Source organism: Myotis brandtii, unplaced genomic scaffold (genome assembly GCF_000412655.1).
Source record: "Myotis brandtii unplaced genomic scaffold, ASM41265v1 scaffold484, whole genome shotgun sequence".
Classification (NCBI taxonomy): domain Eukaryota; kingdom Metazoa; phylum Chordata; class Mammalia; order Chiroptera; family Vespertilionidae; genus Myotis; species Myotis brandtii.
In genome coordinates, this window is record NW_005368491.1 from 943,536 (window position 1) to 968,927 (window position 25,392).

Genomic DNA, 25,392 nt, shown 5'->3' on the forward strand with positions numbered 1-25,392 from the left:
TCAGCGGGCTCATAAAAACACGATTCTTACATGGCGTGGACCCTCTGCTCCTCTCCTAAGAACTAAAATATAATGTATTTATGGTGCTCAGTCCCATAGGGTGAAGCAGAGGTCCGAGCGCACTGTTTATTACACTGAAACCTGCGTTGTGTCAGCATTTTCTCACACGGCTTGTTTTGCTTTGCTCTGCTCACTTGAGAAGCTTCCTTTAGTTGCGTGCCCACCGGCTGCGCTAATCCTCTCTGACCCGCCTTGGCCTCTCGAAGAATTCCTGAGATCCTGCTTCCGGCCGGATGATCTGTGTACAAACAGCTTAAAGAGGGTTTTTTTTTATCGAAAGCCTGGAGATTTGATCCTTTCAGGTTCATGTCTAATCATTATAATGTCCAGGAGACTTCTTTCTTTCTTTTTTAATATTTTTATTGATTTCAGAGAGGAAGGGAGAGGGAGAGAGAGAGAGATCAATGATGAGAGAGAATTATTGACTGTCCGCCTCCTGCATGGCCCCTACTAAGGTTCAAGCCCGCAACCCAGACATGTGCCCTGACCAGGAATCAAACCTGGGGCCCTTCAGTCGCTCTATCCAGTGAGCCAAACTGGTTAGGGCCAGGAGACTTCTTTCTGAATGAGCATCAGCAGGAAAGGGGTGGTGGTTCGCAGCAGCAACAGAACAAAGCAGACAGCAGCCCGGGCCACCATTGCTGAGCCCCCACGACGCCCATCCCGGCATCTCTCACTAGTACCTGTGCAAGTTAAAGACCTGGCTATCTTCATCATTTCTTACTCAAAATCTTTCATTTTCTAGGCGTGTGTGTGTTGTCTTTTTTTAAATTGGGTGAGAAATACCAAAACATGTGCTGGCCAGTTGTGTGGCTTTGGGTAATGGATTTCACTGCCCCTCAGCCTCACATCCCTGCGCACTGAATGTGGCTAATAAAGCCGTGAGCATTTGCATCAGGCCTTTGTGATGCAGGGCATGCTACTCACTCATCTCTGAGTCTCCTTTCCTTATCTGTAAAATGGGGGTGACCATATCTACATGATTTGATTATGGAAGTAAAGAAGAGATGGAACTGTTAATTTTTAAAAAAGGAATATCTACTTTGTCTGGCCAGGGTGGCTCGGTGATAGAGCATCACCCCATGCACCAAGAGGTCGCCAGTTCGATTCTGGGTCAGGACATACGCCTGGTTTCGGGGCAGGGGATATACAGGAGGCAGCCAAACGATGTTTCTATCTCTTTCCCCTTCTTCCTTCCTTTTTCTCTAAAAAATCAATAAAACATTAAAAAAAGAATATCTATTTTATGTGAGGAACAGACCAGGACAGACCAAAACAGACGGGCTGATCCCTGCCAGTGGTAGCACAGTGCTGGCCCGTGACCACCACCCCCATCACACCATGCTCCCCCATGACCTGTAGTTATCCCAGAGGCTCCCCCATTCCCAAATAAATTCAATAAAAATGTTGAAAAGGCCAAAACCGGTTTGGCTCAGTGGATAGAGCATCGGCCTGAGGACTGAAAGGTCCCAGGTTCGATTCCGGTCAAGGGCATGTACCTGGGTTGCGGGCACATCCCCAGTAGGAAATGTGCAGGAGGCAGCTGATCGATGTTTCTCTCTCATCGATGTTTCTAACTCTCTATCTCTCTCCCTTCCTCTCTGTAGTAAAACAATAAAATATATTTTGAAAAAATGTTGAAAAGGTAAAAAATGAAATAAAAGGTTTTGAATTGAAAAACAAATAACATAAAATAAGAATTATCTGACCACCATGCATTTTTTGGTCACCTTAAAATAGGAATGAAAGTCCTATTTGTTGAGAGCGCAGTGGTAATTTGACTATACCAGTGATGGCGAACCTCTGACACGCGAACTCATTTTTTTGGTTGATTTTTCTTTGTTAAATGGCATTTAAATATATAAAATAAATATCAAAAATATAAGTCTTTGTTTTACTATGGTTGCAAACATCAAAAAATTTCTATATGTGACACAGCACCAGAGTTAAGTTAGGGTTTTTCAAAATGCTGACACGCCGAGCTCAAAAGGTTCGCCATCACTGGACTATACCAAAACTTTAGCGATGGCAAATTAACCAAAAGAGACAGCCTTTCCCTATAACAACAGAACCACTGGCCCATATTCCGGGCGGTAGCCACAGGATTCTTCTCATTTGCATTCTCAGATTTGACGGGTGGCAGATTCAATAATACAGCCTTTGAACAGGGGCATTCATGCAGAATTCTCACCTTATAAAATGTCTGCCTGTCCTGATAGGCAAGGACATTCAAATCTTCGGAGGACTTCCCTGACTGGTATGGAGCGAGAATTTAAAAGTGCCCCCTTCTCTCACCAACTGAAGCATTCTCCGCGTCAGAAAGCCGCTTGAATCATTAACCGACTCTGCTTCGTGCCACTTCTCTTGCTGTCTAACCTGTCACCTGCCTCCCCGTTCTCCAGGTGGTTCTTTGCCTCACCTACTTGCTCCAAAAATGTATTTGGAGAACTGGTTCCTCGCCTTCCTGCTGCCACAGGACAGGCTGCTATTTCGCCATTGGCCTCCAGGGGGCGCTGCTGGACCGTGCGCTTGCCCTGGATGTTCAGGGCTGAGCTCCTGCCAATCTCCAAGCAGCCCAGGAAGAGAAATTGTGTTTGTTAGAGCAACAGTTTCAGCTTTTAACCAGCGCCAAAGGCCACGGTTTGTACTTCTGGTTCCAAAAGACAACTTGTTTATACGAATGAGATACAAACACCGCGCACCCGAAAGGTGGCCGGGCTGTTTTCCTAGGTGGTGGTTTTGCAAAGAACAAGCAATAATATCAGTACAAACCTGTGAGTCTTAGCAGTTTACTATACAGGCCAGTGTAAGCATTCTCTTTACTGAATTTCACTAAAATCCAGGATTTTCTTGCCTTTGCTTCATTATATTTAAAATATGGGTGAAATAGTAAACCTGAATCAGTTTAATTCTATTATAGAATTCTATATTAATAAGTTCAATACTTTAGATTATAATTACATAATATGATTACATTATAATTCCATATGCCTGCATCAGTACTACTTATAGAAAATACTGTCTAAATATATATAAATATACCAACAATATTTAATATGTACATAACCTATAATACGCATTGCATAGCTTTGGAAAAGTTACTTTTAGTAACTTTTATCAATGGTGCAGTGAAGTACTTACTCGTACCTCTGCCACATGCCTTTTCCTTAATTTTAAATCATAGTAACATATACAAATCTTCTAAACTTGCTTCTCATACACATCATATCTATTTATGTTACAACATATCAATCCAAAAATAGTCTTAAATATGGTTTCTATTCAAAAGCATTTTCCAAATACCATCTATGAGGCACGTGAATGAGCTAAAGTCATGAAAAAGCATGTTAGAAGGAAGGAATATTCTGTCAAAAATGTGCCATTAATCATTGTGACTATTCTATAAAAGTACAAGAAGCAGAATGAGTGGCATTTATAAAACATAAATAGGATCATGTCGCATCCCCACAAAAATCTTGCGACGACCTCCCACTGAGATAAAAAACGGCTCACAAAAGTTCACACGGCCTAAAAGGCCTGACCTGGCATAGCACCTCCCTCCCCAGCCAAAATCCATTTTCTCAGCGTCCCACCCTGCCGCTCCCTCCCTCACACTCTCTCACACCACCGTCCGCTGTCCCGCAGGGCACGTCAGATTTGTACTTTCTGATAGGCTTTGTGAGGGTGTGTCTTCAGTTCCACTGAATCCGAGGAAGGACCACAGACCACTGGCACCAGTGTGGCTCTAAAGTGGGCTGATGAGGTTCATGATCCCAGCTCGCCAGTTACCAGCTTTGTGGCCTTCGTTTCTCATGTGTAAAATGTGGTGAAGAATATATATGTTCTTCACTATATATCCAATGGCTACTGCATAATAAGCCCTTGAAAAGTATTCACCATTGGAATTAGTGCATGAAATTTTTTCTTGTCCTCACAAAAAAACAACATTATACCAAATGAAGGCTCTCCTCCCGCTCCCTGGGGCATGGCTGTGAATATTCTTGAGTGCTGTGCAGTGAGGTGAGGACCAAGGACATGTAAGACAGACCTGAAGTTACTTTCCACTCTGCTTTGCCAGTCTCTCTTCTGCTGTTCTCCAGAGTTTACAGCAAATCTAGTGTATGTTAAGGTTATGACCCATGGTATCTGTTCAATTCATTTATTTGCCCAGTATTTTTTGAGCACCTACTGTATTCCAGGCATAATTCCAACTATCAGGGGTATGGCAGACACCAACACAAATAAAAATTCTTGCCTTGATGGAGCATGCCAACAGTCACGGTGGGAAACCTATTGGCTCATCTCCAAGTTTTCGTGCATTTCTAACGTAAATGTGATGAAATATCTTGAACCTTCACCCCTCCCCTGGGAAATTTCAGACCTATTTATTCAAGTTTCTCTGAGCAACTTGAGAACTTCAGAGTTGACCTGGGGTCTATAATGAATCTAAATAAATTATTAAAGTCTTTCCCAAAGTGTACACTTTAGTAATGGATAGTAGTCAAAATGCATAATCCATGGACAAATGTGCATGAAGAACGATGGTCAAAGAAAAGCTCTTTAGTGTATTGTTACTGTGGCTTTTCTTGCTTTGTTCTGTTTCACCTTCTGTTGACTCTGGGACTTTCTCACGACTATGCTTGTTTAAATACCAGGTCAGACTTTTCCTCCGGTATGCACTTGGACAAATTACTAAACCTCTCTATGCTTCAGTTTCCACGTCTGTAAAATGGGCACAATAACAGTTAATGCTTCACAAAATTACTGAGGACTCAAGGAATCAATACATGTAATTTGTACAGTTCAGAACTTGATATGTGGTGGGTACTCTAAGTTAGTGTTGTCATTGTTGTTCTTATTATATGCCTCCTGATGAACCAAGAAAGTCTTTATGCCAGCCATTGATTTCTATACAACACACATGGGAAATAGAGAACTTCATCAGGACATTAAACATGCTTAAAAGGCCAATTAAGTAATTCCAGCAGCTTTGCAAGGAGCCCTGGGTCAACAGGCCAACAAGCCAGACTTTGTAAGAAAGGCAGTTGGGTAAGAATCAGGCATCTGTCTATAGGAGAGTGTTGAAGGCCATGACAGTGACAGGAGAATCCTGTTCCAGCCCAGCCAACCTCAATGACATTACAATAAAAAGCAATTGCACGTGTTCTATGTGGCAAATGGTGTCACGGGCTGACTATATTTAGAGTAAAAAACTCTACTATTACTTATAATAAGATCTCTTGGGTTTTCTCCAAAAATTGAGAACATAAAAATGGAAAATGAAGATAGAATCTTACCACAGTGAATGTTATCTAACCAAAAGCTGTTTTCCATATATAATGGATGGATTTACAATGAATACACTATATCTAAGCATCAGATAAGGCAACTATTCTCATGTGTCCTTCCCAAATAAATCATTTAAAATGATTGAACCCCCAATTTCCATCCTATCAATTCAAAGATCCAATGAGCCACTAAATACCATAATATAACAAGCAATCTTGCAGATAGAAAAGATGCAAAGTTTTATGTCTTTCGTCTTATTTTCTCTGCCAAATCACTAAACTAAGGCTCATGAGAAAACAAGGCCAAAGGAGCAGATCATTTTGAGAATATAAGTCAGATGAGGAATCAGGAATCCAGAAATACAGACATACAGGGAATCAAGAAGAGAAGTAAAAATTCACAAATGGGCGAGGTGGGGGCTCAAATGGGTGTGCTCAGAGGTTTACAAGGCAGGCAGAAAATGGAGTTTGCTCCTCGTTCAACCAGTTTCTCTCCTGGCTTTACCTGTATGATGTGAAATTACTAAAGTCCCCTGGTGAACTTGAGCTTGGACTCCCCTGACAAGTACCTCAGACAAGTCTTGGAGGTTGATATGCAAAAATGAAATACATCCTAGATGGCCAAGGAAGGGCACTGAAGGACTGTGCCTGGAAACACTCGGATGTCTCTATGATTGATGACTGCCCGTGACTTCTTCCTCCTGATCTACCACAGCCTCAGCCTTTATTAAAGCCGATGTGACTATATCCTCTGGGAACTCTTTGTCCTTGCAAATGTGCACTCCAGTGTAATCACTACACTGAGTTAGCTACCACATTTCTTCCCAATGCTCATTTCAAGAGCCAGCTCTGATGTTTAGTGCTATGGGTCCTCTATCGCTCTAGAAATGCAATGTATAGTTATGTGCTCTATTGATCGAAATTCTCCTGCAACAAAAATCAAGTACCTCTTCTGGCTCATTACAGTGATATTTTGTAGCTGTTGTATTCTGTATCTATAGTTGGGATCATCTTCTGGTTTTTGTGATATCCTTGATACTTTTTTTCAGTAAATTCTAAAATATCCTGGGAAATAATGTCTAAAATTTGTAATGAATAGCTGTTATCTCTTCCAAAGATTAACCTACATAATTCAGAGAGATTTACAGCATGGAGTGAATCTTCCAGACACGCAATCAGAAGTGACAATGTTTTTCCACTCTTACACCATTGGTATTTGTAACTCTAACCACGGCTTGTCTTCTTAACAAGCAGTCAGAGGTACTCTGCCTGGGAAAGTGTCAGTTACTCCCCCAGAAAAGGCCAGATATTAACTGAAAACTTGACTAATATGTAGCCACCTTATTTTCTTTTTTTCTAAAAATGTTTTTATTGACTTTTTATTTTCATTTTTTAGAAAAGAAGGGAGAGAGGGAGAGTAACATCAATGTGAGAGTGAAACATCAATTGGCTGCCTCCTGCACGGCCCCTACCAGGGATCGAGCCCACAACCCAGGCATGTGCCCTGACGGGAATCGAACTGGCAACCTTTAGGTGTAAGGGACAATGCCCAACCACCTGAGCCACACCGGCCAGGACCCACTTTTCTTTATTACACAGTTGGAGGAGACCTTGTTCATATCAAAGCTTGGGGAACAAATATTCTTGGGCATGAATTACAAAGGCTCATGTATGAACTAACAAACGTTTGTCAGCATCTGTTAAAACGTAACATGTAACAAAATAATTTACCACAAAATGAACACCTTCAAATAAGACATTCTTTTCTGGAACTTAATTTTGCCTTGTAAGAATAAAGGGACTTTGAGAAAACAAAAAAAAAAGAAAACAAAAAAAAAGAAAAGAAATCTTCCAAATGAAGTGAGTCTAAAAAGTTATGGTAGCAAAGTGCAATACGTAGCCCTAGGTTGCAGTACATACCAAAGGGCAAACAGATGCAATACAGGGCCTGATTGGGTGGGCTGGGAAAACTGGAATTTGAGTAATAGATAAAACAAAAGAGTTGAGCTGATGTTAAATTCAGTGAAAATGATAACTGGACAGTTGTTCCATGAGCATGTACCCTTTTTCTTAAGAAATAACTCTTTGGTGGTAAAGGACCAAAAGCTCTGAATGCTACTCCCAAGTGTTGAGAGAGTCCGAATGACAAAGCAAATGGAGCAAATTGTTAACAGCAAATGAACCTGGTAAAGGTATGCCGCTGCTCTTTGTGTTTGCTTATTTTTGCACATTTGCTATATGTTTGAAATTATTTCCACGTAAAAATGTTAAGTATCTTTTTGTTAAGAAATACAGGCAGCGCCTTGAAAGACGTTGCACTGGCTGCTCCTAGGAGGCGGGGTGAGGAGGCAGACACAGGCTCCCTGGTTTCAGGGAGGGTGATAGGCCCCCAGAGTCTGAAAGTCTAAGTGGCAGCACTTCTCTCCTGGAAACGGGAGGGGGGGGAGGGGCTCATGGTTACAGGAATGGGCAGCAGGGGCAGAAAGATGATCGGAATAATTTGCGCCATGAGAATCTTTAGTAGTTGCCAAGTAGCCATGGTTATCTCTTAGACTAAAATAGTTGGGCAGAGGACGAGGGTCCAACTTGATCTGAATAAACAAAGGAACCCCCGTGTTGTAAGCAGAAGCCTGACTTCACGTCGGGAAGGACTGGAGGGCCCCCTCACCTAAGGCTTGGACAGGAATCACTTCTCAAGACCAAGCGTCCCTCAGAGAGAGTCAGACAGATTCCCTTAGGAAGGACCTGGAGGCGTTGCCAAGTCTCCCTTCCAGTCTCTCCCTGAAGGACGCAGGGCCACCATGATGGGTCTGAGTGAGCTTGGACTCATACGTGGGGTGTTAAGGACCCCAACATACTGCACCTCTATCTTTTCTACCCAAGTTCAGGATTATTAGAGATTTACACAAAAACGAAGATAAAACATATTCTAAATACTAATAAACATATTGGGGGAACTTTTGTTAGATATGATCAAGTAGGTGAGGTAATACATCAATCAGCCCGAGTTCCTGATTATGGACACACCCGGCTTCCTACTTTGGAACAACATCTGGCCGGCAGGGGAGGGCATTTGGGGGGCGATCAGGCCAGCAGGGGAAGGCAGTTGGGGGCCATACCTTAGGACATTAGAATGGCCTAATAAACAGCCTGGTTGGAGGCTATTAATTAGTTCAGCTGTCTAAAAGTTTCAGACTAAACTGAATTGACTATGTTACGACCTGCTTGGCCACTTGACCCATTATCTGCGAGTCACCACATAAACAAATTGTCAAGCCCTGGCAGTTTAACTATCTGAATGGTTCACTGAATTTAAAAAATGAGGTATAGAATTGCTATTAAGGCAACATATAAGCAACACTTACCTATGGAAGGTTCCAAATGCCATTTCATTTTCAGAACAGGGAATAGCTGGGAAACTATGAATCGTGTCAAAGATATAAAGGGATTACTGATAATGCTAATTTTTTCCAGCCTAACAGCTGTGCAGAGAAATTTTCATAATGACTGCATTTAATTACATAAAGAGCGGTAAAGTCTCTTTCATTTTATCTCAATCACGAAGCCTTGATCCTGAAGATAATCCTGGCCGCTCCCTGTCAAGGCCGGCTTGTGGATAGCAGTGCGTTCAATTTCTGGTCTCAGCTATTTTTAGAGGATAAAACAAGAATGCTTTTTCACATGCATTATGAAGATGAGAAATATTACCTTAGGGCAAATTTTCTTTACTGTCCCCTAAATATATATACGTGTGTGTGTGCGTGTGTGTGTATTGATAGACAGATGTACAAAAAGAATCAGCCCATGAGTCATTTCTAGAGTTAACTGTAACACCATTCAACAAAAGTTAAATAATATGAAAGTCTTTAAAAAAAAATCGGTTATATTTTCTAGCAACCATGCCTATTTGTGTAGGTTTAGCAATGGCTCTGATGGCTTATATTTTCTCTCAACCTTCATTTCTGGGCAGATCACTGGTTTTCATGAAAATAATTAGGGAGCCCAGTTCTGGCTCGTGGAGTCCTGAGGTTAATTAAAATGGAACGCACACTGCACATGTGTGAACCACCAATAAAGTCTGGTGGTCAGGTGCACAGAATTCTGTCATCGGCTGAGAATACAAGCGGGAAAAGGTGGCGTCGCACATTAACTGGGGACCTTCACGTTTGGACTTTTTATTACGGTCTTCAGCTGACACTGACATCTGACACACGGCACCGACAGAACCTGTGGTTGTTCACTGAGTTCATGTGCAGTATTCAAGCATTTCCAAATGCTCCTATGCCCTCCTAATACGTGGTCAATACATTTTGCTACATGTTTTTAGAACAGAAGTTGGTGGAAAGATGTTTACAGAGGTTCACTGATTTCAGTGGACATGCCAGATGTCAGCTGGCCTCATTAATTGGCCACATCTGACAAAAATTATATTTCAGAAATTATTTCCAAAGGTCATTTAAAAAGATGGTGGCAATAACAACAAAACAAAACAAAAGAGATAACCTGGTGGGTGTGGCTCATTTGGTTGGGCATAGAGAGGTCATGTGTTCGATTTCTGGTCAGGATACACGCCAGGGTTGTGGACTCAATTCCCAGCAGGGGGCGTGCAGGAGGCAGCGGTCAATGTTGATGCTTCTCTCTCATCGATGTTTCTATCTCTCTCTTTCTCTTTCTCTCTCTCTCTCTAAAATAAATAAAAACGTATTTTTAAAAACAATTCAAAGTGCTATTTCTGGGAGAGATTAGAATGAGGAGACCTCTGTTTAGGGAAGAATCTCTTTCTTCAAAGGAAAGTGATTTGAACAAGCCTCTTAAACTTCCCGAGCCTCTTTTTTTAAAAAAACATGAAATCGATTTAAAAAAAAGCAATACCTTGGTAATGTTATGGAGTTTTTATGAGGATAAAATAAGAAACATGAATGCACATTTACTGTAAAGCATTATGTACATGTTAGAATTTCATTATAGAATATGTAACCCTTTTTTCCTTTAGATAAAGAAGTTTTCTAGTCTTGATTTGTTATATGAAAGCAGCGTTGGGGCCGGGGGGTGCAGGGAGTTGTCGCTTCCCAAATTCAGGAATAATGGGCCCCTGCTAGAGAGTTAACAGTTCCCGAGAACGGACAGAAATAGAACGACCCATGAAATTTCATAGGCTGACCAATGATAGAAGGCGACATGAGGCAGCGATGGGGGAGGATATGGAATGTCCACCAGAGTGCTATTAGTGCCATACATACATGAGTAAGATAAGCACACAACTGAGAAAAACACCATCTCAATCATAAAATTACTGGAAAGGTTTTCAAAAAGCAATCAAACTCAGTTAATGGTTGGGTCACAAGAGTTAACAAAACTAAAGTGGAGCCAACAGAAGCCTGAAGAGCATGATTCTGCAGTTGTGAGACCTGGGCAGTTTCCTATGTGGCAGTGAAATGCAACTGAACAAGTTGGGTTATCAAAGTAAAGAAAGAAGGTAGAACAATATCACAAAAACATCGCATTTCCATCCATTCTGAAACAAGGAATTTGGGGGTTCCTAATGAAATTCAAAACATGAAGTTTAGAGCATAGATTTCTACTTACATGGAAAATATGCATTCTATGTTCACCCAGGACATGCACATAAACACACACAAATACACACACACACACACACACACACACACACTTGCTTCTAAATCAGATGAGAGGTTTAAATTGATTTGTCTTGGTTGAATCCACTTTGCTCTCCAAATGGTTACTTCTCACACAAATTTAAGCCCAAATGGTTATTGCCATGTTTATGCAATACCAGGTTACGTTAATCCAGCGGTTCTCAACCTGTGGGGCGCGACCCCTTTGGTGGTCGAACGACCCTTTCACAGGGGTCGCCTAAGACCATCCTGCATATCAGATATTTACATTATGATTCATAACAGTAGCAACATTACAGTTATGAAGTAGCAACGAAAATAATTTTATGGTTGGGTCACAACATGAGGAACTGTATTTAAAGGGCCAGAAGGTTGAGAACCACTGCATTAATCCCTGTCTAGACAATCCTAGAGTATACTCATGACTCCAAGTGTTGGAAAAAGCTCTTCATTTCAAACAAACTTTTAATAATTTAATCTAGCTATTAGAAGAGAATTTAAAACCTGAATGACAGGATATTTTGGAAGCAAGTATCAGAATACACAATTGATGACGGCCTGAACCATGAGGCCATATGACCAGAAAACTGAAGGCAGGTGGTTCTGAGGCCAGTCCAGTCGCCCAACAGGGATAGAATGTTAGGTCAGCATCACTGTGAACTGTTTTCTCTTTCTTCAAGGTCAAAGATGACTGCGGGTCAGCACATAACCAAGTCCCCAGGAAGAAAGAATGGAGTGGGAGCAAACATGTATATTCCTTTTTGTATGTTTGTCTTTAAAAGAGGTGTATCTTCCCAGGTATCCCCCATCCATTTCATCTTCAGCAATGAGTCATATGTCTACCCCAGATGAATCACTAATAGTGATGAGTGGGATTGTCAGAACTGGCTTGGCCTGCCACACTTCATCCCTAGAGGTAGGGACAATATAAACCAAACAAAATACGAGTTCTGTTAATAAAAGAGAAGGAATTATGAGGGTCAACCTCCCTGAATAGCCTCACTTCACAAACTGGTCTGAATTCAGACTAAAGTATGAATGAATTGTTTACTTCTGGAGTTTTCCACGTAATAGTTTCTTACCATGGTTGACTATGGGTAACTGAAACCATGGAAAGCAAAACCACAGATAAGGGGAACTACTGCAGAAAATAAAAAGTGTATAATTAAAAATAGAGCCGGGACTGCAAACATTTTTCTGTCTAGGACCAGATAATAAATACTTTAGGCCAGCGGTTCTCCACCTGTGGGTCGCGACCCCTTTGGGGGTCGAACGACCCTTCACAGGGGTCACCTAAGACCATCGAAAAACACATATGTAATTACATATTGTTTTTGTGATTAATCACTATGCTTTAATTATGTTCAATTTGTAACAATGAAATTGGGGGTCACCACAACATGAGGAACTGTATTAAAGGGTCGCGGCATTAGGAAGGTTGAGAACCACTGCTTTAGGCTTTGTGGTCCACAAAGTCTCTCTCACATATTCTTGCTATGTTTACAACCCTTTAAAAATGTAAAAAAAAAAACCATTCTTCACTTACAGGCATACAAAAATAGCCCAAAGGCCAGATTTGACCCTAGTGTGCCAACCCCTGGGCCTGAAAGGTATTGTTTAGTTGTCTTTCATTCAGTTAGTTAATAAAAAACTTTATTGAGTGTTGAATAGGGTCAGTCATCTGATTCAGTGGTGAGAAAACAGCCATGAATGATATATAGTATATTCCCTAGAGAAGCTCAAACTCTAGTAAGATGCTAAAGATAAACCCAAAATTTAAGCCCACCTTTCATCTTCCCAAAGTGAATGTCCTGAAAATATTTTCTGCAACCTCAAATATAAATTTTACAGATATAAAGTAGGCACAGAGTTACTTATAAACGTATTCATTTACCATGGAGAATCACCTGGTTTCTGAGGAAGTACACAGAGTTGGAGCATTTAGGTCCTGCCTTCGAGGAATACACAGGGAAGGTGCGGAGCAGGTGAAGGACAGCAGAACACACACTCCTAAAAGGTGCTGCTTCGGCAGACTGATTTCTTTGAGCTCCAGGACTTGAAAAACAGCAAGTGCAGGGAGAGGCTTTCTCAGAATTCCCTCATCTGCCTCAAGACAGATCCTCCAAAAGAGACCCATTGTCATAAATCTCCTCCCAGCGTCTCATCAACCAGCGAGGACTGACTCTTGTCATAGGAGAGACTAGACCAGGGGTGGGCAAACTTTTTGACTCGAGGGCCACAATGGGTTCTTAAACTGGACCGGAGGGCCGGAACAAAAGCATGGATGGAGTGTTTGTGTGAACTAATATAAATTCAAAGTAAACATCATTACATAAAAGGGTACGTTTTTTTTTTTTTTTTTTTGTTTTTTTTATTTCAAATGGGCCGTAGTTTGCCCACGGCTGGACTAGAAGTTGGTATCACAGCCAGACACCCTTTGTCACAATCTTACCTCCATCAGCATGTTCTTCTAAGTCCCAGTCTTTACTCCTAAAAACAATTTCCTCTCGCCCTCCCCTTTCCCTATTAAGGTGGTATTTAAGCCTGAATCCTAAGCCACCTCTTGAGTCGGTCACTTTTCTCTGTGCATCTCCCAGGTTTACATGAGGTATACATGTTTATCAAACATCTGTTTGTTTTACTCTTGCTAATCTGTCTTTTATGACAGGAGTCCCAGCTAAGAACTCAGAAGGGTAGAGGGAAAATTATTTTTTCTCCCCTATATAGCCAAAACAGTATACAAATGTCCCAAAATACTGATGCAGTTGCTGGTACTAGTTTTAAATTCCTATTCATTTCCTCTCTAAATAAATAAATAAATAAATAAATAAATAAATAAATAAATAAACAAACAAACACTGCCCTAGCCGGGTGGCTCAGTTAGTTGGGTTGTCTTATACTAAAAGGGTTACAGGTTCAATTCCCGGTCAGAGCATACACCTGGGTGGCAGGTTCAATCCCCGGTCAGGGAGTGTACAGGAGGCAACTGATTGATGCTTCTCTCTCACATTGATGTTTTTTTCTCTCCCATCCTCTCTCTCTCTAAAAATAAATAAAAATATATCCTCGGGTGAGGATTAAAAATAAATAAATACATACATACACACACACAGATATATACACTAAGACCTAATAGCACACGTTTAGAAAGCGCGGAGTTACTAACAGTAATTGTCAAAAGAAAATAATTCATATGCTGAATGTAACAGGAGCCAAGACTGGCTGATGTAAGTAAATTTAATCCAGTTCTTAACGTTAGAGATTAACATCAGATTACGGAGATCTCAGTATTTTTAAAGGGATTTCTTAAAAACACTATGGAAAACAGACATTCTCTCAGAACAAAAGAACACATTCCGTCTGAATCAATCTCACTGCGCCAGTGTTTGAAGAGTGCTTTATCCTGATTTTAAACATCTTTCCCAGAATCACCTAGAGCCGTGGTCGGCAAACTGCGGCTCACGAGCCACATGCGGCTCTTTCGCCCCTTGAGTGTGGCTCTTCCACAAAATACCGGCTCTTCCACAAAATACTGACTTCTGCGCATGCCCACGAAGTTTCAATCGCACTGTACCTGCGTGCCCACACGTGGTATTTTGTGGAAGAGCTACATTCAAGGGGCCAAAGAGCCGCATGTGGCTCACAAGCCGAGGTTTGCCGACCATGGACCTAGAGGACCGGGCTGTGTTAGAGAGACACCCTCAGTCCACTGCCGTGAGGCCATCGGAGAATCATTCTTTTCTTTCTTTCTCACGTTGACTAAAGAGGCCCACTAAGTCGTCCTTCTAAGCAACACAAAATAACAAAAAACAATCCCGGGCATTTCTGAAAGAAGGACACTGTCCTTTGGAAGACTGAAATTGCATTTGGGGACTGCTGTTCTGTCTGCACGCGGAGGCAACACAATTGCTGCTCCCTCGGAAACGGTTTGCCTGTGGTAAGTGAGCCTCTTCCTACGGATGAATTCCCCAGAGAAAGTCCCTACCATCACCATTCTCTTCCCTGGGACTCAGAAACCAGAGCCTGCAGACCCATGCCTGCCTCGGCAGCACACACCTTTGAGCAGCTCTGGGAAAGAGCACCTGGCATGGTGAAGGCACCCTAGTCCTCTCCAGATACACATTGAAAGTTTGTGCCACACTGTTCCATGGGCCTGCCTGCTGCCTCTGCACTGAGGGAGGGGAAGCCTGTTTTACGATTCCCAACATCACGAAAGTGCTGGCGACCAAGCATGAAGTATTCATAACACAATCTTCTGAAGAGAACGCGGCTCCTTGGGTCAGCTCTAAATACTTGTACGGCTTTAATGATTTGCCGGTAGGAGCAGCCCAGGGTAATTGAAAAGATAATGGCTCTCAAGTCTGCAGGTCGGTTTCAGCCTGCGCGAGATCACTTATCATCTCCGTGACCTGGTAAAACATTCCTTAATTAGCCTGTCTGACCTTCCGTCCCTCATCTGTCTAATGGGGATAATGTCATGGGCATCAAACGTGATCATGCTTCATTCATTCTCTCGATCAGTGGACCTGTGTGAGTCATGGATTAGCGTCAGGCTCAGTGTGGGGCTGGCTACACAGGACCAGGAAAGCAGCCCTGGGCCTGCCTCATGCAGGCTGGCGTGTTTGGGGACCTGGGACGCAGTCTACACCTTCTGGTTGCTATCACAAGAAGGAAGACGCAATGCGGTGGAGACGTAGAGCAATAACCAATTCCCCTTCTGGTTATAAATAACAAAATTCATTCACAACAGTGAGATGATGAAAAGAAAAATGCATAGACACACCCAATTAGAGTTTTTCTTTCTTATATGAAGCCACTCGGCTAAAGCAAATTTCTAGGAGGTGATAGAGAAATTAACTGATTGGTCCTCTTCATTGTGGGTTACTAACTACATTAGTGGAAAGGCACATTAAGACCCTGGTCTTGCCTGGCTGGTGTGGCTCAGTGATGAGTGCCAACCTATAAACCAGGAGGTCAGGGTTCAATTCCAGGTCAGGGCACATGCCCCGGTTTCGGGCTCATTCTCCAGAGGCGGGCAGGCAGGAGGCAGCCAATCAGTGTATCTCTCTCTCTCTCTCCCTCTCTCTTCTTCTCTGAAATCAATACAAATATATTTAGATAAAAACAACGAAAAACAAGATCTCCATTCCCACAAATATTTACAGGAGATATATTTTGCAAGTTCAAACTATATATTCCCCCCAGCAGCATTGGACCTTAATCAAAGTGCTGGGAGATAGGGGGAAACCCTTCATATTTCAAAATCCAATGAACTGTGCCATTGACAAGCTCCCACCTAATCTCCTTTTGGAAGTTACCTATATGCAATATAATGATGTGCTAAAGTCAAATATCAGGAGAAAAATATAATGGAGTTATATATGCCTTCCCCTTGATGAATATGCTCCATTAAAACCAGGTGCTGCTATATTGACTCCAGTGATTCCCAACAGCGATCTGTGTGAAAAGATACTTTCCAAGAAGAAAAACTTAAAAATCTCATTTTGGATCAACACTGACCGATGAATCTGCAATCAATTTTGATGATAGTGAAAACTAAGTTTGAACCTCAGTTAAATAAAACGTTATCCTCCCCACAAAAGGGAATTCCTTTCATCTCATCATTACACCTATATTTTTAAAAATGAATTTAATTATCATCATTATATTTTGAATTTCATCAACAAAAAGATGTGTGGAACTTTCTCTCTCTTGTTACATAAATGGCTCCATCATGTCCTCAATTTTGCCTCTTAGCCGGCAACGCCTAAAACATTCACTAGGAGACCCTGTATGGAAAGCGGTGGCTGGCCCCTATTCTAATTCTAACCAACCTTCCTTTCATAGCATTTCTCCTCCAAAGTTGTCTGCTGCATAGACAGCGATCCCTGTCCCACTTCAGCTTTCTCCAAAAGCTTTGGGTATAACACATTTGTTTTGATGAACTTTCTGTCTCTTTCTAAAGCCCTTTCACCTGTTGCTGACCTATGTCCTCCCACCCCCTGCCCCGGACACCTCCACAGACTCCCACAGACAGTTTTCACTGTCCTCCTCTCACCGAGCCTTTCCGTGGACTCCCCGTTGTCCCTTCTCTTTTCCTGACTGTCACAGTCTCATTTTCGAGGGCTTAGTGGTCCCCGAGTCTATGCCATGCTGTGCAGGCAAGAGGTCTTGGCTCCCCTGAACTGTTCTCATCTCTGAAGGAAGTTTTCAGGCTGCTTGAGTGAATCCATCGATATGGTAGCTAGCACATATTCTTCCAAACTGAAGACGTAACTACTCATGAACGAATGAGCAGGGAACAACCAACTGCCCAGACTGCCCAGGTGTGAGGAGGGAGCCTTGGGTGGAGCAGTGAAGAGGCAGGACAGCGCCCCCTGGAGAACGCTGAGGCGAATTCTCCTTTGCACACCTGGCCTCATGATTGGGAGAATACAGGAAGAAAACTGTGGGAGAGGGGCAGGCCAGGGATATTCTGATTTAAAGAACTGATGCTAAGTGCAAAAATAACCTTTCTCGAGTTAGAGTTATTTTCTTTAAAAAAAATATATATATTTTTTTATTGATTTCAGAGAGGAAGGGAGAGGAAGCGAGAGATAGAAACATCAATGATGAGAGAGCATCATCGATCGGCTGCCTCCTGCATGGCTCCTACTGGGATTTCTCCTCCAAAGTTGTCTGCTGCATAGACAGCGATCCCTGTCCCACTTCAGCTTTCTCCAAAAGCTTTGGGTATAACACATTTGTTTTGATGAACTTTCTGTCTCTTTCTAAAGCCCTTTCACCTGTTGCTGACCTATGTCCTCCCACCCCCTGCCCCGGACACCTCCACAGACTCCCACAGACAGTTTTCACTGTCCTCCTCTCACCGAGCCTTTCCATGGACTCGCTGTTGTCCCTTCTCTTTTCCTGACTGTCGCAATTGCATTTTCGAGGGCTTAGTGGTCCTCGAGTCTATGCCATGCTGTGCAGGCAAGAGGTCTTGGCTCCCCCGAACTGTTCTCATCTCTGAAGGAAGTTTTCAGGCTGCGTGAGTGAATCCATCGATACGGTAGCTAGCACATATTCTTCCAAACTGAAGACGTAACTACTCATGGGCAAGGGAGCAGGGAACAATGGACTGCCCAGGTGTGAGGAGGGAGCCTTGGAGGGAGCGGTGGAGAGGCAGGACAGCGCCCCCTGGAGAACGCTGAGGCGAATTCTCCTTTGCACACCTGGCCTCATGATTGGGAGAACACCGGAAGAAAACTGTGGGAGAGGGGCAGGCCAGGGATATTCTGATTTAAAGAACTGATGCTAAGTGCAAAAATAACCTTTCTCGAGTTAGAGTTATTTTCTTTAAAAAAAATATATATATTTTTTTATTGATTTCAGAGAGGAAGGGAGAGGAAGCGAGAGATAGAAACATCAATGATGAGAGAGCATCATTGATCGGCTGCCTCCTGCATGGCTCCTACTGGGGATGGAGCCTGCAATCCGGGCATGTGCCCTGACCTGGAATCAAACCGTGACCTCTTGGTTCATAGGTTGATGCTCAATCACTGAGCCACAGTGGCTGGGAGAGTTATGTTCTTTTTAAAAGGGAAATATTTATGCCCCAGTGGGAGTCTAGCTGGGAGCTTGGTGAGGGATCTGTTCCTGAACAGGGCTTCCTCTCCCTGGAGTACTTCCTGCTTACTCAGAGGGTAGCCCTTCACCACTCCCACAACCTGACATGTCAGATCCTTGTTTGTGGGGAGACTTGGTGGTGTTTTTTAGGAAGATACTAAAAGGGCCTTAAAGAATACAAATGTGAAAGGAGTGGGAAATTTAGTTGTCATTAAGCGTTTAAATGTAGAGGAGAAGAAGTGACTAGATGTTCATATTAATGAAGAAACAGTACAAAAAATAAATGAGCTTAAATCACAGAACTGACATAAAATGGAAAAATAAACCTTCCTCATGCCAGGGCAAGGATTTCCAAAATTTCAAAGTGATGTCAATTGATCGTCTTTACTCACCCGTTTTGATTCATAAACTTATCTTCTCTGCAACCCTCCATTAGCGTGTAAACTATGTGCATGGTGATTGATAAGAGCATGTGATATAATGTAGTTTCCAACCATGTGCTTTATTAATTACATTCCCGTGATCAGAACCCATGGCTAATGGGACAGGTCTGCTTTACCCCGGAGTATCTTACACACCCAGCCTCAGATTTACATATTTATGCCCAACCCCTTCTTCCCTGTGCCCTCCCTCATTCAACTGGGTGCCGTGCTGCCTCCATCCTTGTCCACTAGCCCTGCACACCCGGTCCTGTCTTACCACCATTTGGATGTGGGCAGGTTAATCCTCCCTCATTCAACTGGACACCTGCCTCCATCCTTGTCCACCAGCCCTGCACACCTGGTCCTGTCTTACCACCATTTGGATGTGGGCAGGTTAAACCACTTCGGTACCTTGTTCATTCTCTACTCAGTCCTTTGCTATAGATAATTCTAATTCGTGCCTATTTTCCTTCAAATGTGTAAGAATTATGTCATGATTCTGTGATAAAAATATCCAATAACCCATCTATTTTATAAACAGCCACTGCTTTGTACTCTTCCTTTATATTTAATTTTATGGTGTTTTGTTTTTTTATAAAACACAAGCCAGCTTTCCTTCCCTTGGTCTATTTATTTCAAAAGTACATTTAGATCAGCTTTTACATTTTATTTTAGTCTCTATCAGATTATATTACATAGCTGATCATTTTTCCTACTAACCATATAATTGTAGGAGAGCCCATGTGCCAAAATATTACATTATTATTAAGTAATTGTCCTTGTCAAAGTCAATGCCTGACTATCAAGACAGCACGAGGCTAAATGAAAAAATGCCTTGAAAATGCTGTGAACATGTGGTGTATCTCATGGGACCCGGTGGGAAAAGTGGGTTAAAGACAGAGAGGGTGGGATAAGAAACAGGAGAGATGCAGGCTACTTCTCTGGGTTTTAGTCTCTAATATAAACACTTTCCATTACTAATTCATGGAAAGATCAGCCCCTTTACCCTTTATTCCATAAAGAAGGGAGCACGCAAAGATGATCCTCAATATTCCTAAAGTTATAATAAAGTCTAAAATCATTACAGGTGGAATTAACAGAAAGAGGGACAACGGTGGCACCATGCGACAGAAGGCACAGTTAGGGTCACCAGCAGTCACATTCCGCAAACGTTCGGTACTTACTGAACGGTTACTGAAGTGAGAGGGGACATCAGCTTTAACAGCACAGACTCTGAGAATATAAACACGCTACAGAAAAGCCACCAGCAATCGTCAAGCACAGAGAGGAGATGGGGGATTCTGACACATCCCCAGGAAATATATGCGCAGTTAGTCTCCTCAGGAAGAATGCGGGAGGAGAGCGAGGCTGATGGAATGGGCACGGACATTCCCAAAGCCCTTGCACAACAGTGAGAACGCACTTGTCAGATACAGCCTCTCACTGGGAATAGCTGCTAAAAGAAAGAAGAGTTCAGAGCAAAGATAACATTTGGAAAACTGTCATTTTGATGGAGGGAGGACCCACTCATAAAATAAGTCAGCAGAATAAAGATTCAAACATGGGCAGGGGAAATAAGCCACATTAAACAAGAATAGAGTGTCTTTAGTTGCACTGCATTGAAAGAACATAGTACATGAAATAGCTTGAAGGAAACAACAGACCTTATTCCTGAATCCGGGCAGGCTTTTAAGTACTTCACGTACCTGTGAGAGACAGGTTCCTCTTCCCGTGCCGCAGCCGCTGATGTCAGTAGCAGACAGGCCCCTGCCCTTCCTGTTCAGAGCTTTCCTACTCTTCCTGTCTGGGTACAGAAGAGAGAGGAGAGGCTGAGAACACTCTCTTGTGACCATGAAGTCACCATGAGGATGAAGGAACAACAAGACACAGTAGGTCCAGGATGCGGAGGACATCATGCGGCCAACGTTGCCTGTCTCTGTCTAGACTTGCGATGTGAGAAAAAGAAACCCCTCGTTGGTGAAGCCGCTGTAATTGTGTTTCTGGTCCATGCAGCTGGACATAACCCCTGACTGAGACCAAAAGAGAAACCCTTTAATAAATGAGCAGCTGCATCCAAAGCGAAATCCCACCCTCTGCCTGTGGGTTACACTTCCACATCTTCTATTCCTGTAGAGCCGTTTCCACAAGAATACACTTTCAGACTCTCTACGTCATCGTGCGCAGGACTCAGGGCGATTTCCCCCTTATGCTCCATTTTGGTAACCTGAAGTCCTCCGAGTAGTACGTTTCTCTCTTTGAAATACCAGCACTTTCAGTAAAATGAAACAGGACGCCCAGGAAGGTGGTTGACTGCCCTTCTGTGAAACAACTCAACTTCCTACACGGTTTGAAAGACCTTACGAGGTGATATGTGTGCAAAACTATTGTCGTATCTGGCATCTCTCCCAGGTGTTTCTGTAACTGCCGTGGCCTTTTCTGAGCTGAACTCATGTCCCAAACTCTGCCTGTGGGTTATGCTTCCACATCTTCTATTCCTGTAGAGCCGTTTCCACAAGAATACACTTTCAGACTCTCTACGTCATCGTGCGCAGGACTCAGAGCGATTTCCCCCTTATGCTCCATTTTGGTAATCGGAAGTCCTCCGAGTAGTCCCTTTCTCTCTTTGAAATATCAGCACTTTCAGTAAAATGAAACAGGACGCCCAGGAAGGTGGTTGACTGCCCTTCTGTGAAACAACTCAACTTCCTACACGGTTTGAAAGACCTTACGAGGTGATATGTGTGCAAAACTATTGTCGTATCTGGCATCTCTCCCAGGTGTTTCTGTAACTGCCGTGGCCTTTTCTGAGCTGAACTCATGTGTACCCCTTTTCCTTTGGGGAGTTTTAGTCCCAAGGGCAATGCTGATCCCTTTCACATTAGAATCCAACTCAGAAGCAAGTTCCCACGTGCATGTGCTGAAGAATTAGGCCACTCAGAATCCGGTGGGCACAGCAACATCTGCTGAAGCTCACTTCCACTTCTGAAACAGACTCATTCCAGGCGGCCCCTGGGATGCGGCCCCGGGCACCCGCACCTGGTTTATGCATGAACAGGCTGCAGTGTTTCTCAGCTTTGCTAATCTAAGTTACAATATTTTGTAAAGGTGAGGGCTTATCCCTGAAAGACTATAGAACACGTACATGTGAATGCACATGAGTGTGTGAGCACATGGAAGTGTACACACATACACATTAGCATTTTCCAATTGCTTCATACATGAAAGCAGTAGGACCAAAAGCCTCCGGGCTTCAGTATTTAGCAAGTGAGGAAAAAACTCCAGAATTTTAAACGTTTAATAGCTTTGGGTCTGATAAACCTTTCCAGTCTAAGCGATTAATAATAGAAACTAAAGCCTATTATGGCTTAATCACTAGTCTACACTGGGTCCAAGCCAGTAATAATCAGATCGGAAATGCCAAAGAATCCTTCTTGAGGCTTAACAGATGAACTCGGAACCTTGTCTGCATAAAATGAACACTAGCCAAACATTGCCCTTGATTTCATTCACGGGTTTCAAGACATCTACAAATTACATGCGACTGAGATTTTCTGTTGACTTCCGTAGTTGATTAAAATTATGTGCCAAAAGTCTGGGCAGGAAGGGAGCTTACATTTGGCTGCTATAACAGACCCTTCTGCTCTGTTGGTAGATCCATTTTAATCTTATATAATAAAAGCCTAATGTGCTAAGTATCCGGTAGGCCATTCATTCAATCAAAACATAATATGCTAATGATATGCTAAGGCCACTCAACCGCTCATTATGACGTGCACTGACCACCAGGGGCCAGATGCTCTGGCTGTTAGATTAGTTTGCTGCTGGGGTCCGGCCAATTGGGACTGAGCAGATTGAGTGAGATGAGCCAGACATGCCCTGGAGCCCTCCTGTGGTCCCTCCCGACCTGGCCAACCTCCCACATCCCTCCCCTGCCCCGATCCTGCACCAGTGGGGTCCTTCGGCCTGGCCTGCACCCTCTCGCAATCCGGGCTGAGGGGACCCCCCCCCCCCCCCAAGTGCACAAATTCCATGCACTGGGCCTCTAGTTTTAATATATTATAACCATTGTGTTCTCATTAAGACATCAACCACAATAGATTGGACTCAATTCCATAGAGATGGATACACACGGAGTTTCCACATTACCTCCCAGGTACATGAATATGATTGCTAAGGCCAGACCATGCCCAGCTGCCTTAAACAAGCTCGCTATATTTATACCTGACCTTTCGCTAATGATGTCACCTGTTCTCTATGGTCTGTCATGCTCAGGAGGGAGGATTTTTGTTTAAACTTTGCATGCCTCTGGCTGCCTCATGCTAGCGAGGCCCATCTGTTGCTGTCACTTCACAGCCATCCATTTCACTGTCGCCTCACTTCCAATCAGGCCTGGAAGCAGCCACGCTGAGCTCGAGTGCCCACCGAGAAGATAACATGGCATCATGACATAATTCATCCACTTCTGCTTTAAACTCCAGGCCCATCTCAGGCTCAAGACCTGTCCTGTGAGCCAGAAGGAATGGGCTTAGTATCTGCGCTTCTTGTCAGCTGCCACCTCCCACTCTGTCCCTCACTTCCGCTTCTCCACATGCCTCGCTGACCCTAAAAATAAGCACACAGGCTGTTGATGTCTTAAGAGGTTTCTAGTTACAGCCCTGGCTGGTGCCCTCAGTGGTTAGAGCATCGGCCTGTGCACTGAAGAGTCACAGGGTTGATTTCCAGTCAAGGGCACGTACCTGGGTTGCAGGTTCATTCCCTGGCCCTGGCCATGTGGAGGCAACCAACTGATGTGTCTCATATCAATGTTTCTCTGTATCTCTCTTTCTCCCTCCTTCCCTTTCATTCTCGCTAAAAACAAAACAAAACAAAACAAAAAAAACAAAAACAAACAAATACTGAAGAGTCACAGGATTGATTTCCGGTCAAGGGCACGTACCTGGGTTGCAGGTTCATTCCCTGGCCCTGGCCATGTGGAGGCAACCAACTGATGTGTCTCATATCAATGTTTCTCTGTATCTCTCTTTCTCCCTCCTTCCCTTTCATTCTCGCTAAAAACAAAACAAAACAAAACAAAAAAAACAAAAACAAACAAACAAACAATGGAAAAAATATCCACCGGTTAGGATTAACAACAAAAAAAGAGCTTTCCAGTTACTAATTATGTGAAACTGGCAATCAGGAGGTTGCAGGCAGGGTGGAAGGAGGCAAAGGGGAGAAAATGGGGCACATCTCCATCTCTAATAGAGTCAACAATAAAAAAGGAAATAACAACGAGTCTCTAAGTAAAAAGATTTCAAACCTCTTACAGTCTGGGTCCTGGGTCTAGAGCAGTGGTTCTCAACCTTGGCTGCACACTAGAATCACCTGGGAATCTTTTTAAAATCCTGATTTCTGGGCCTCACCCTCCAGAAATTGTTTCTTTGTTATGGGGTGGGGCCACAACATGAGTAACAAAGAAACAGAATTTCCGGAGGATGAGGCCCAGAAATCAGGATTTTAAAAAGATTCCCAGGTGATTCTAATGTGCAGCCAAGGTTGAGAACCACTGCTCTAAAACCTCAACATTGTGACCAGCTGAGATTTTGCTGTCTGTTCTGCCTGAATGTTTTCATCTGATCCCGTTTCTTCTACTCCTCCCTCAGCCTAAATGCAGCCTGGTGAGAAACGCCTCTCCTGTCCACCCTGCCAGAAGGGAATAGCTCGCCAGCACATCGCCATTCTTCTGTAATGTGGTCTGTGCAGCACTTTTCATCGCTTCTGCCTTTTCTCTTATATTTATTTTTAATTCCTTATTGCCCATTTCTCCCGATTATAACATAAATTCTGAGGGCAGGACCCTTCCCTCTTCGTCACCATTGATTTTTTTATTGTTGAGAGTAATGCCTAAAGACAGTACTCAGTCCATATCTGATTAATGAACCCATGGATTATTTTAATGAAAATGCTGAACAATGATGCATCTGATGGAATATTTTAACACAAATCGTATTTTCATTTCACCTACTGTCAATCCAGAGATGTATAATTACCTTCAAGTTTTGATGTTGACATTGCTTGAACTATTTCTAGATGAAGGACTAAGATGACCTCATCTCCACCCAGTGAATGAAGCCCTAACTACCAATTGCCCCTTATCTTTCCTTCCCTGAGGCTGGATAAGCTTGCATCTCTTACTGCTATCTCAAGACGCTTTCTAGAACTGTACTCTGGCTCCAAGAAGATAGCTTATCTTTTCTTTTTCCTTTTTTTAAAAATATATTTTTATTGATTTCAGAGAGGAAGGGAGATGAAGAGAGAGATAGAAACATAAATAATGAGAGAGAAGCATTGATCAGCTGCCTCCTGCACGCCCCCCACTGGGGATCAAGCCTGCAACCC

The 25,392-nt window shown here is 43.0% G+C and overlaps 1 long non-coding RNA gene across 2 annotated transcripts in view; it reads right to left on the minus strand.

Moving 5' to 3' along the window:
- Positions 1 to 226: 226 nt before the first annotated feature.
- The window catches only part of LOC106727825, a 29,048-nt gene continuing 3,882 nt past the window's right edge, over positions 227 to 25,392 (minus strand). Inside the window, exons 2-3 of one of the 2 annotated variants that reach the window (XR_001364082.1) lie at positions 20,721 to 20,818; positions 227 to 401 (exon numbers count right to left, since the gene is read on the minus strand). This is a non-coding gene — a long non-coding RNA (uncharacterized LOC106727825). Of the gene's footprint in view, positions 406 to 20,720; positions 20,819 to 25,392 lie in introns of both variants that reach the window. The other variant, XR_001364081.1, reaches the window with a different exon arrangement.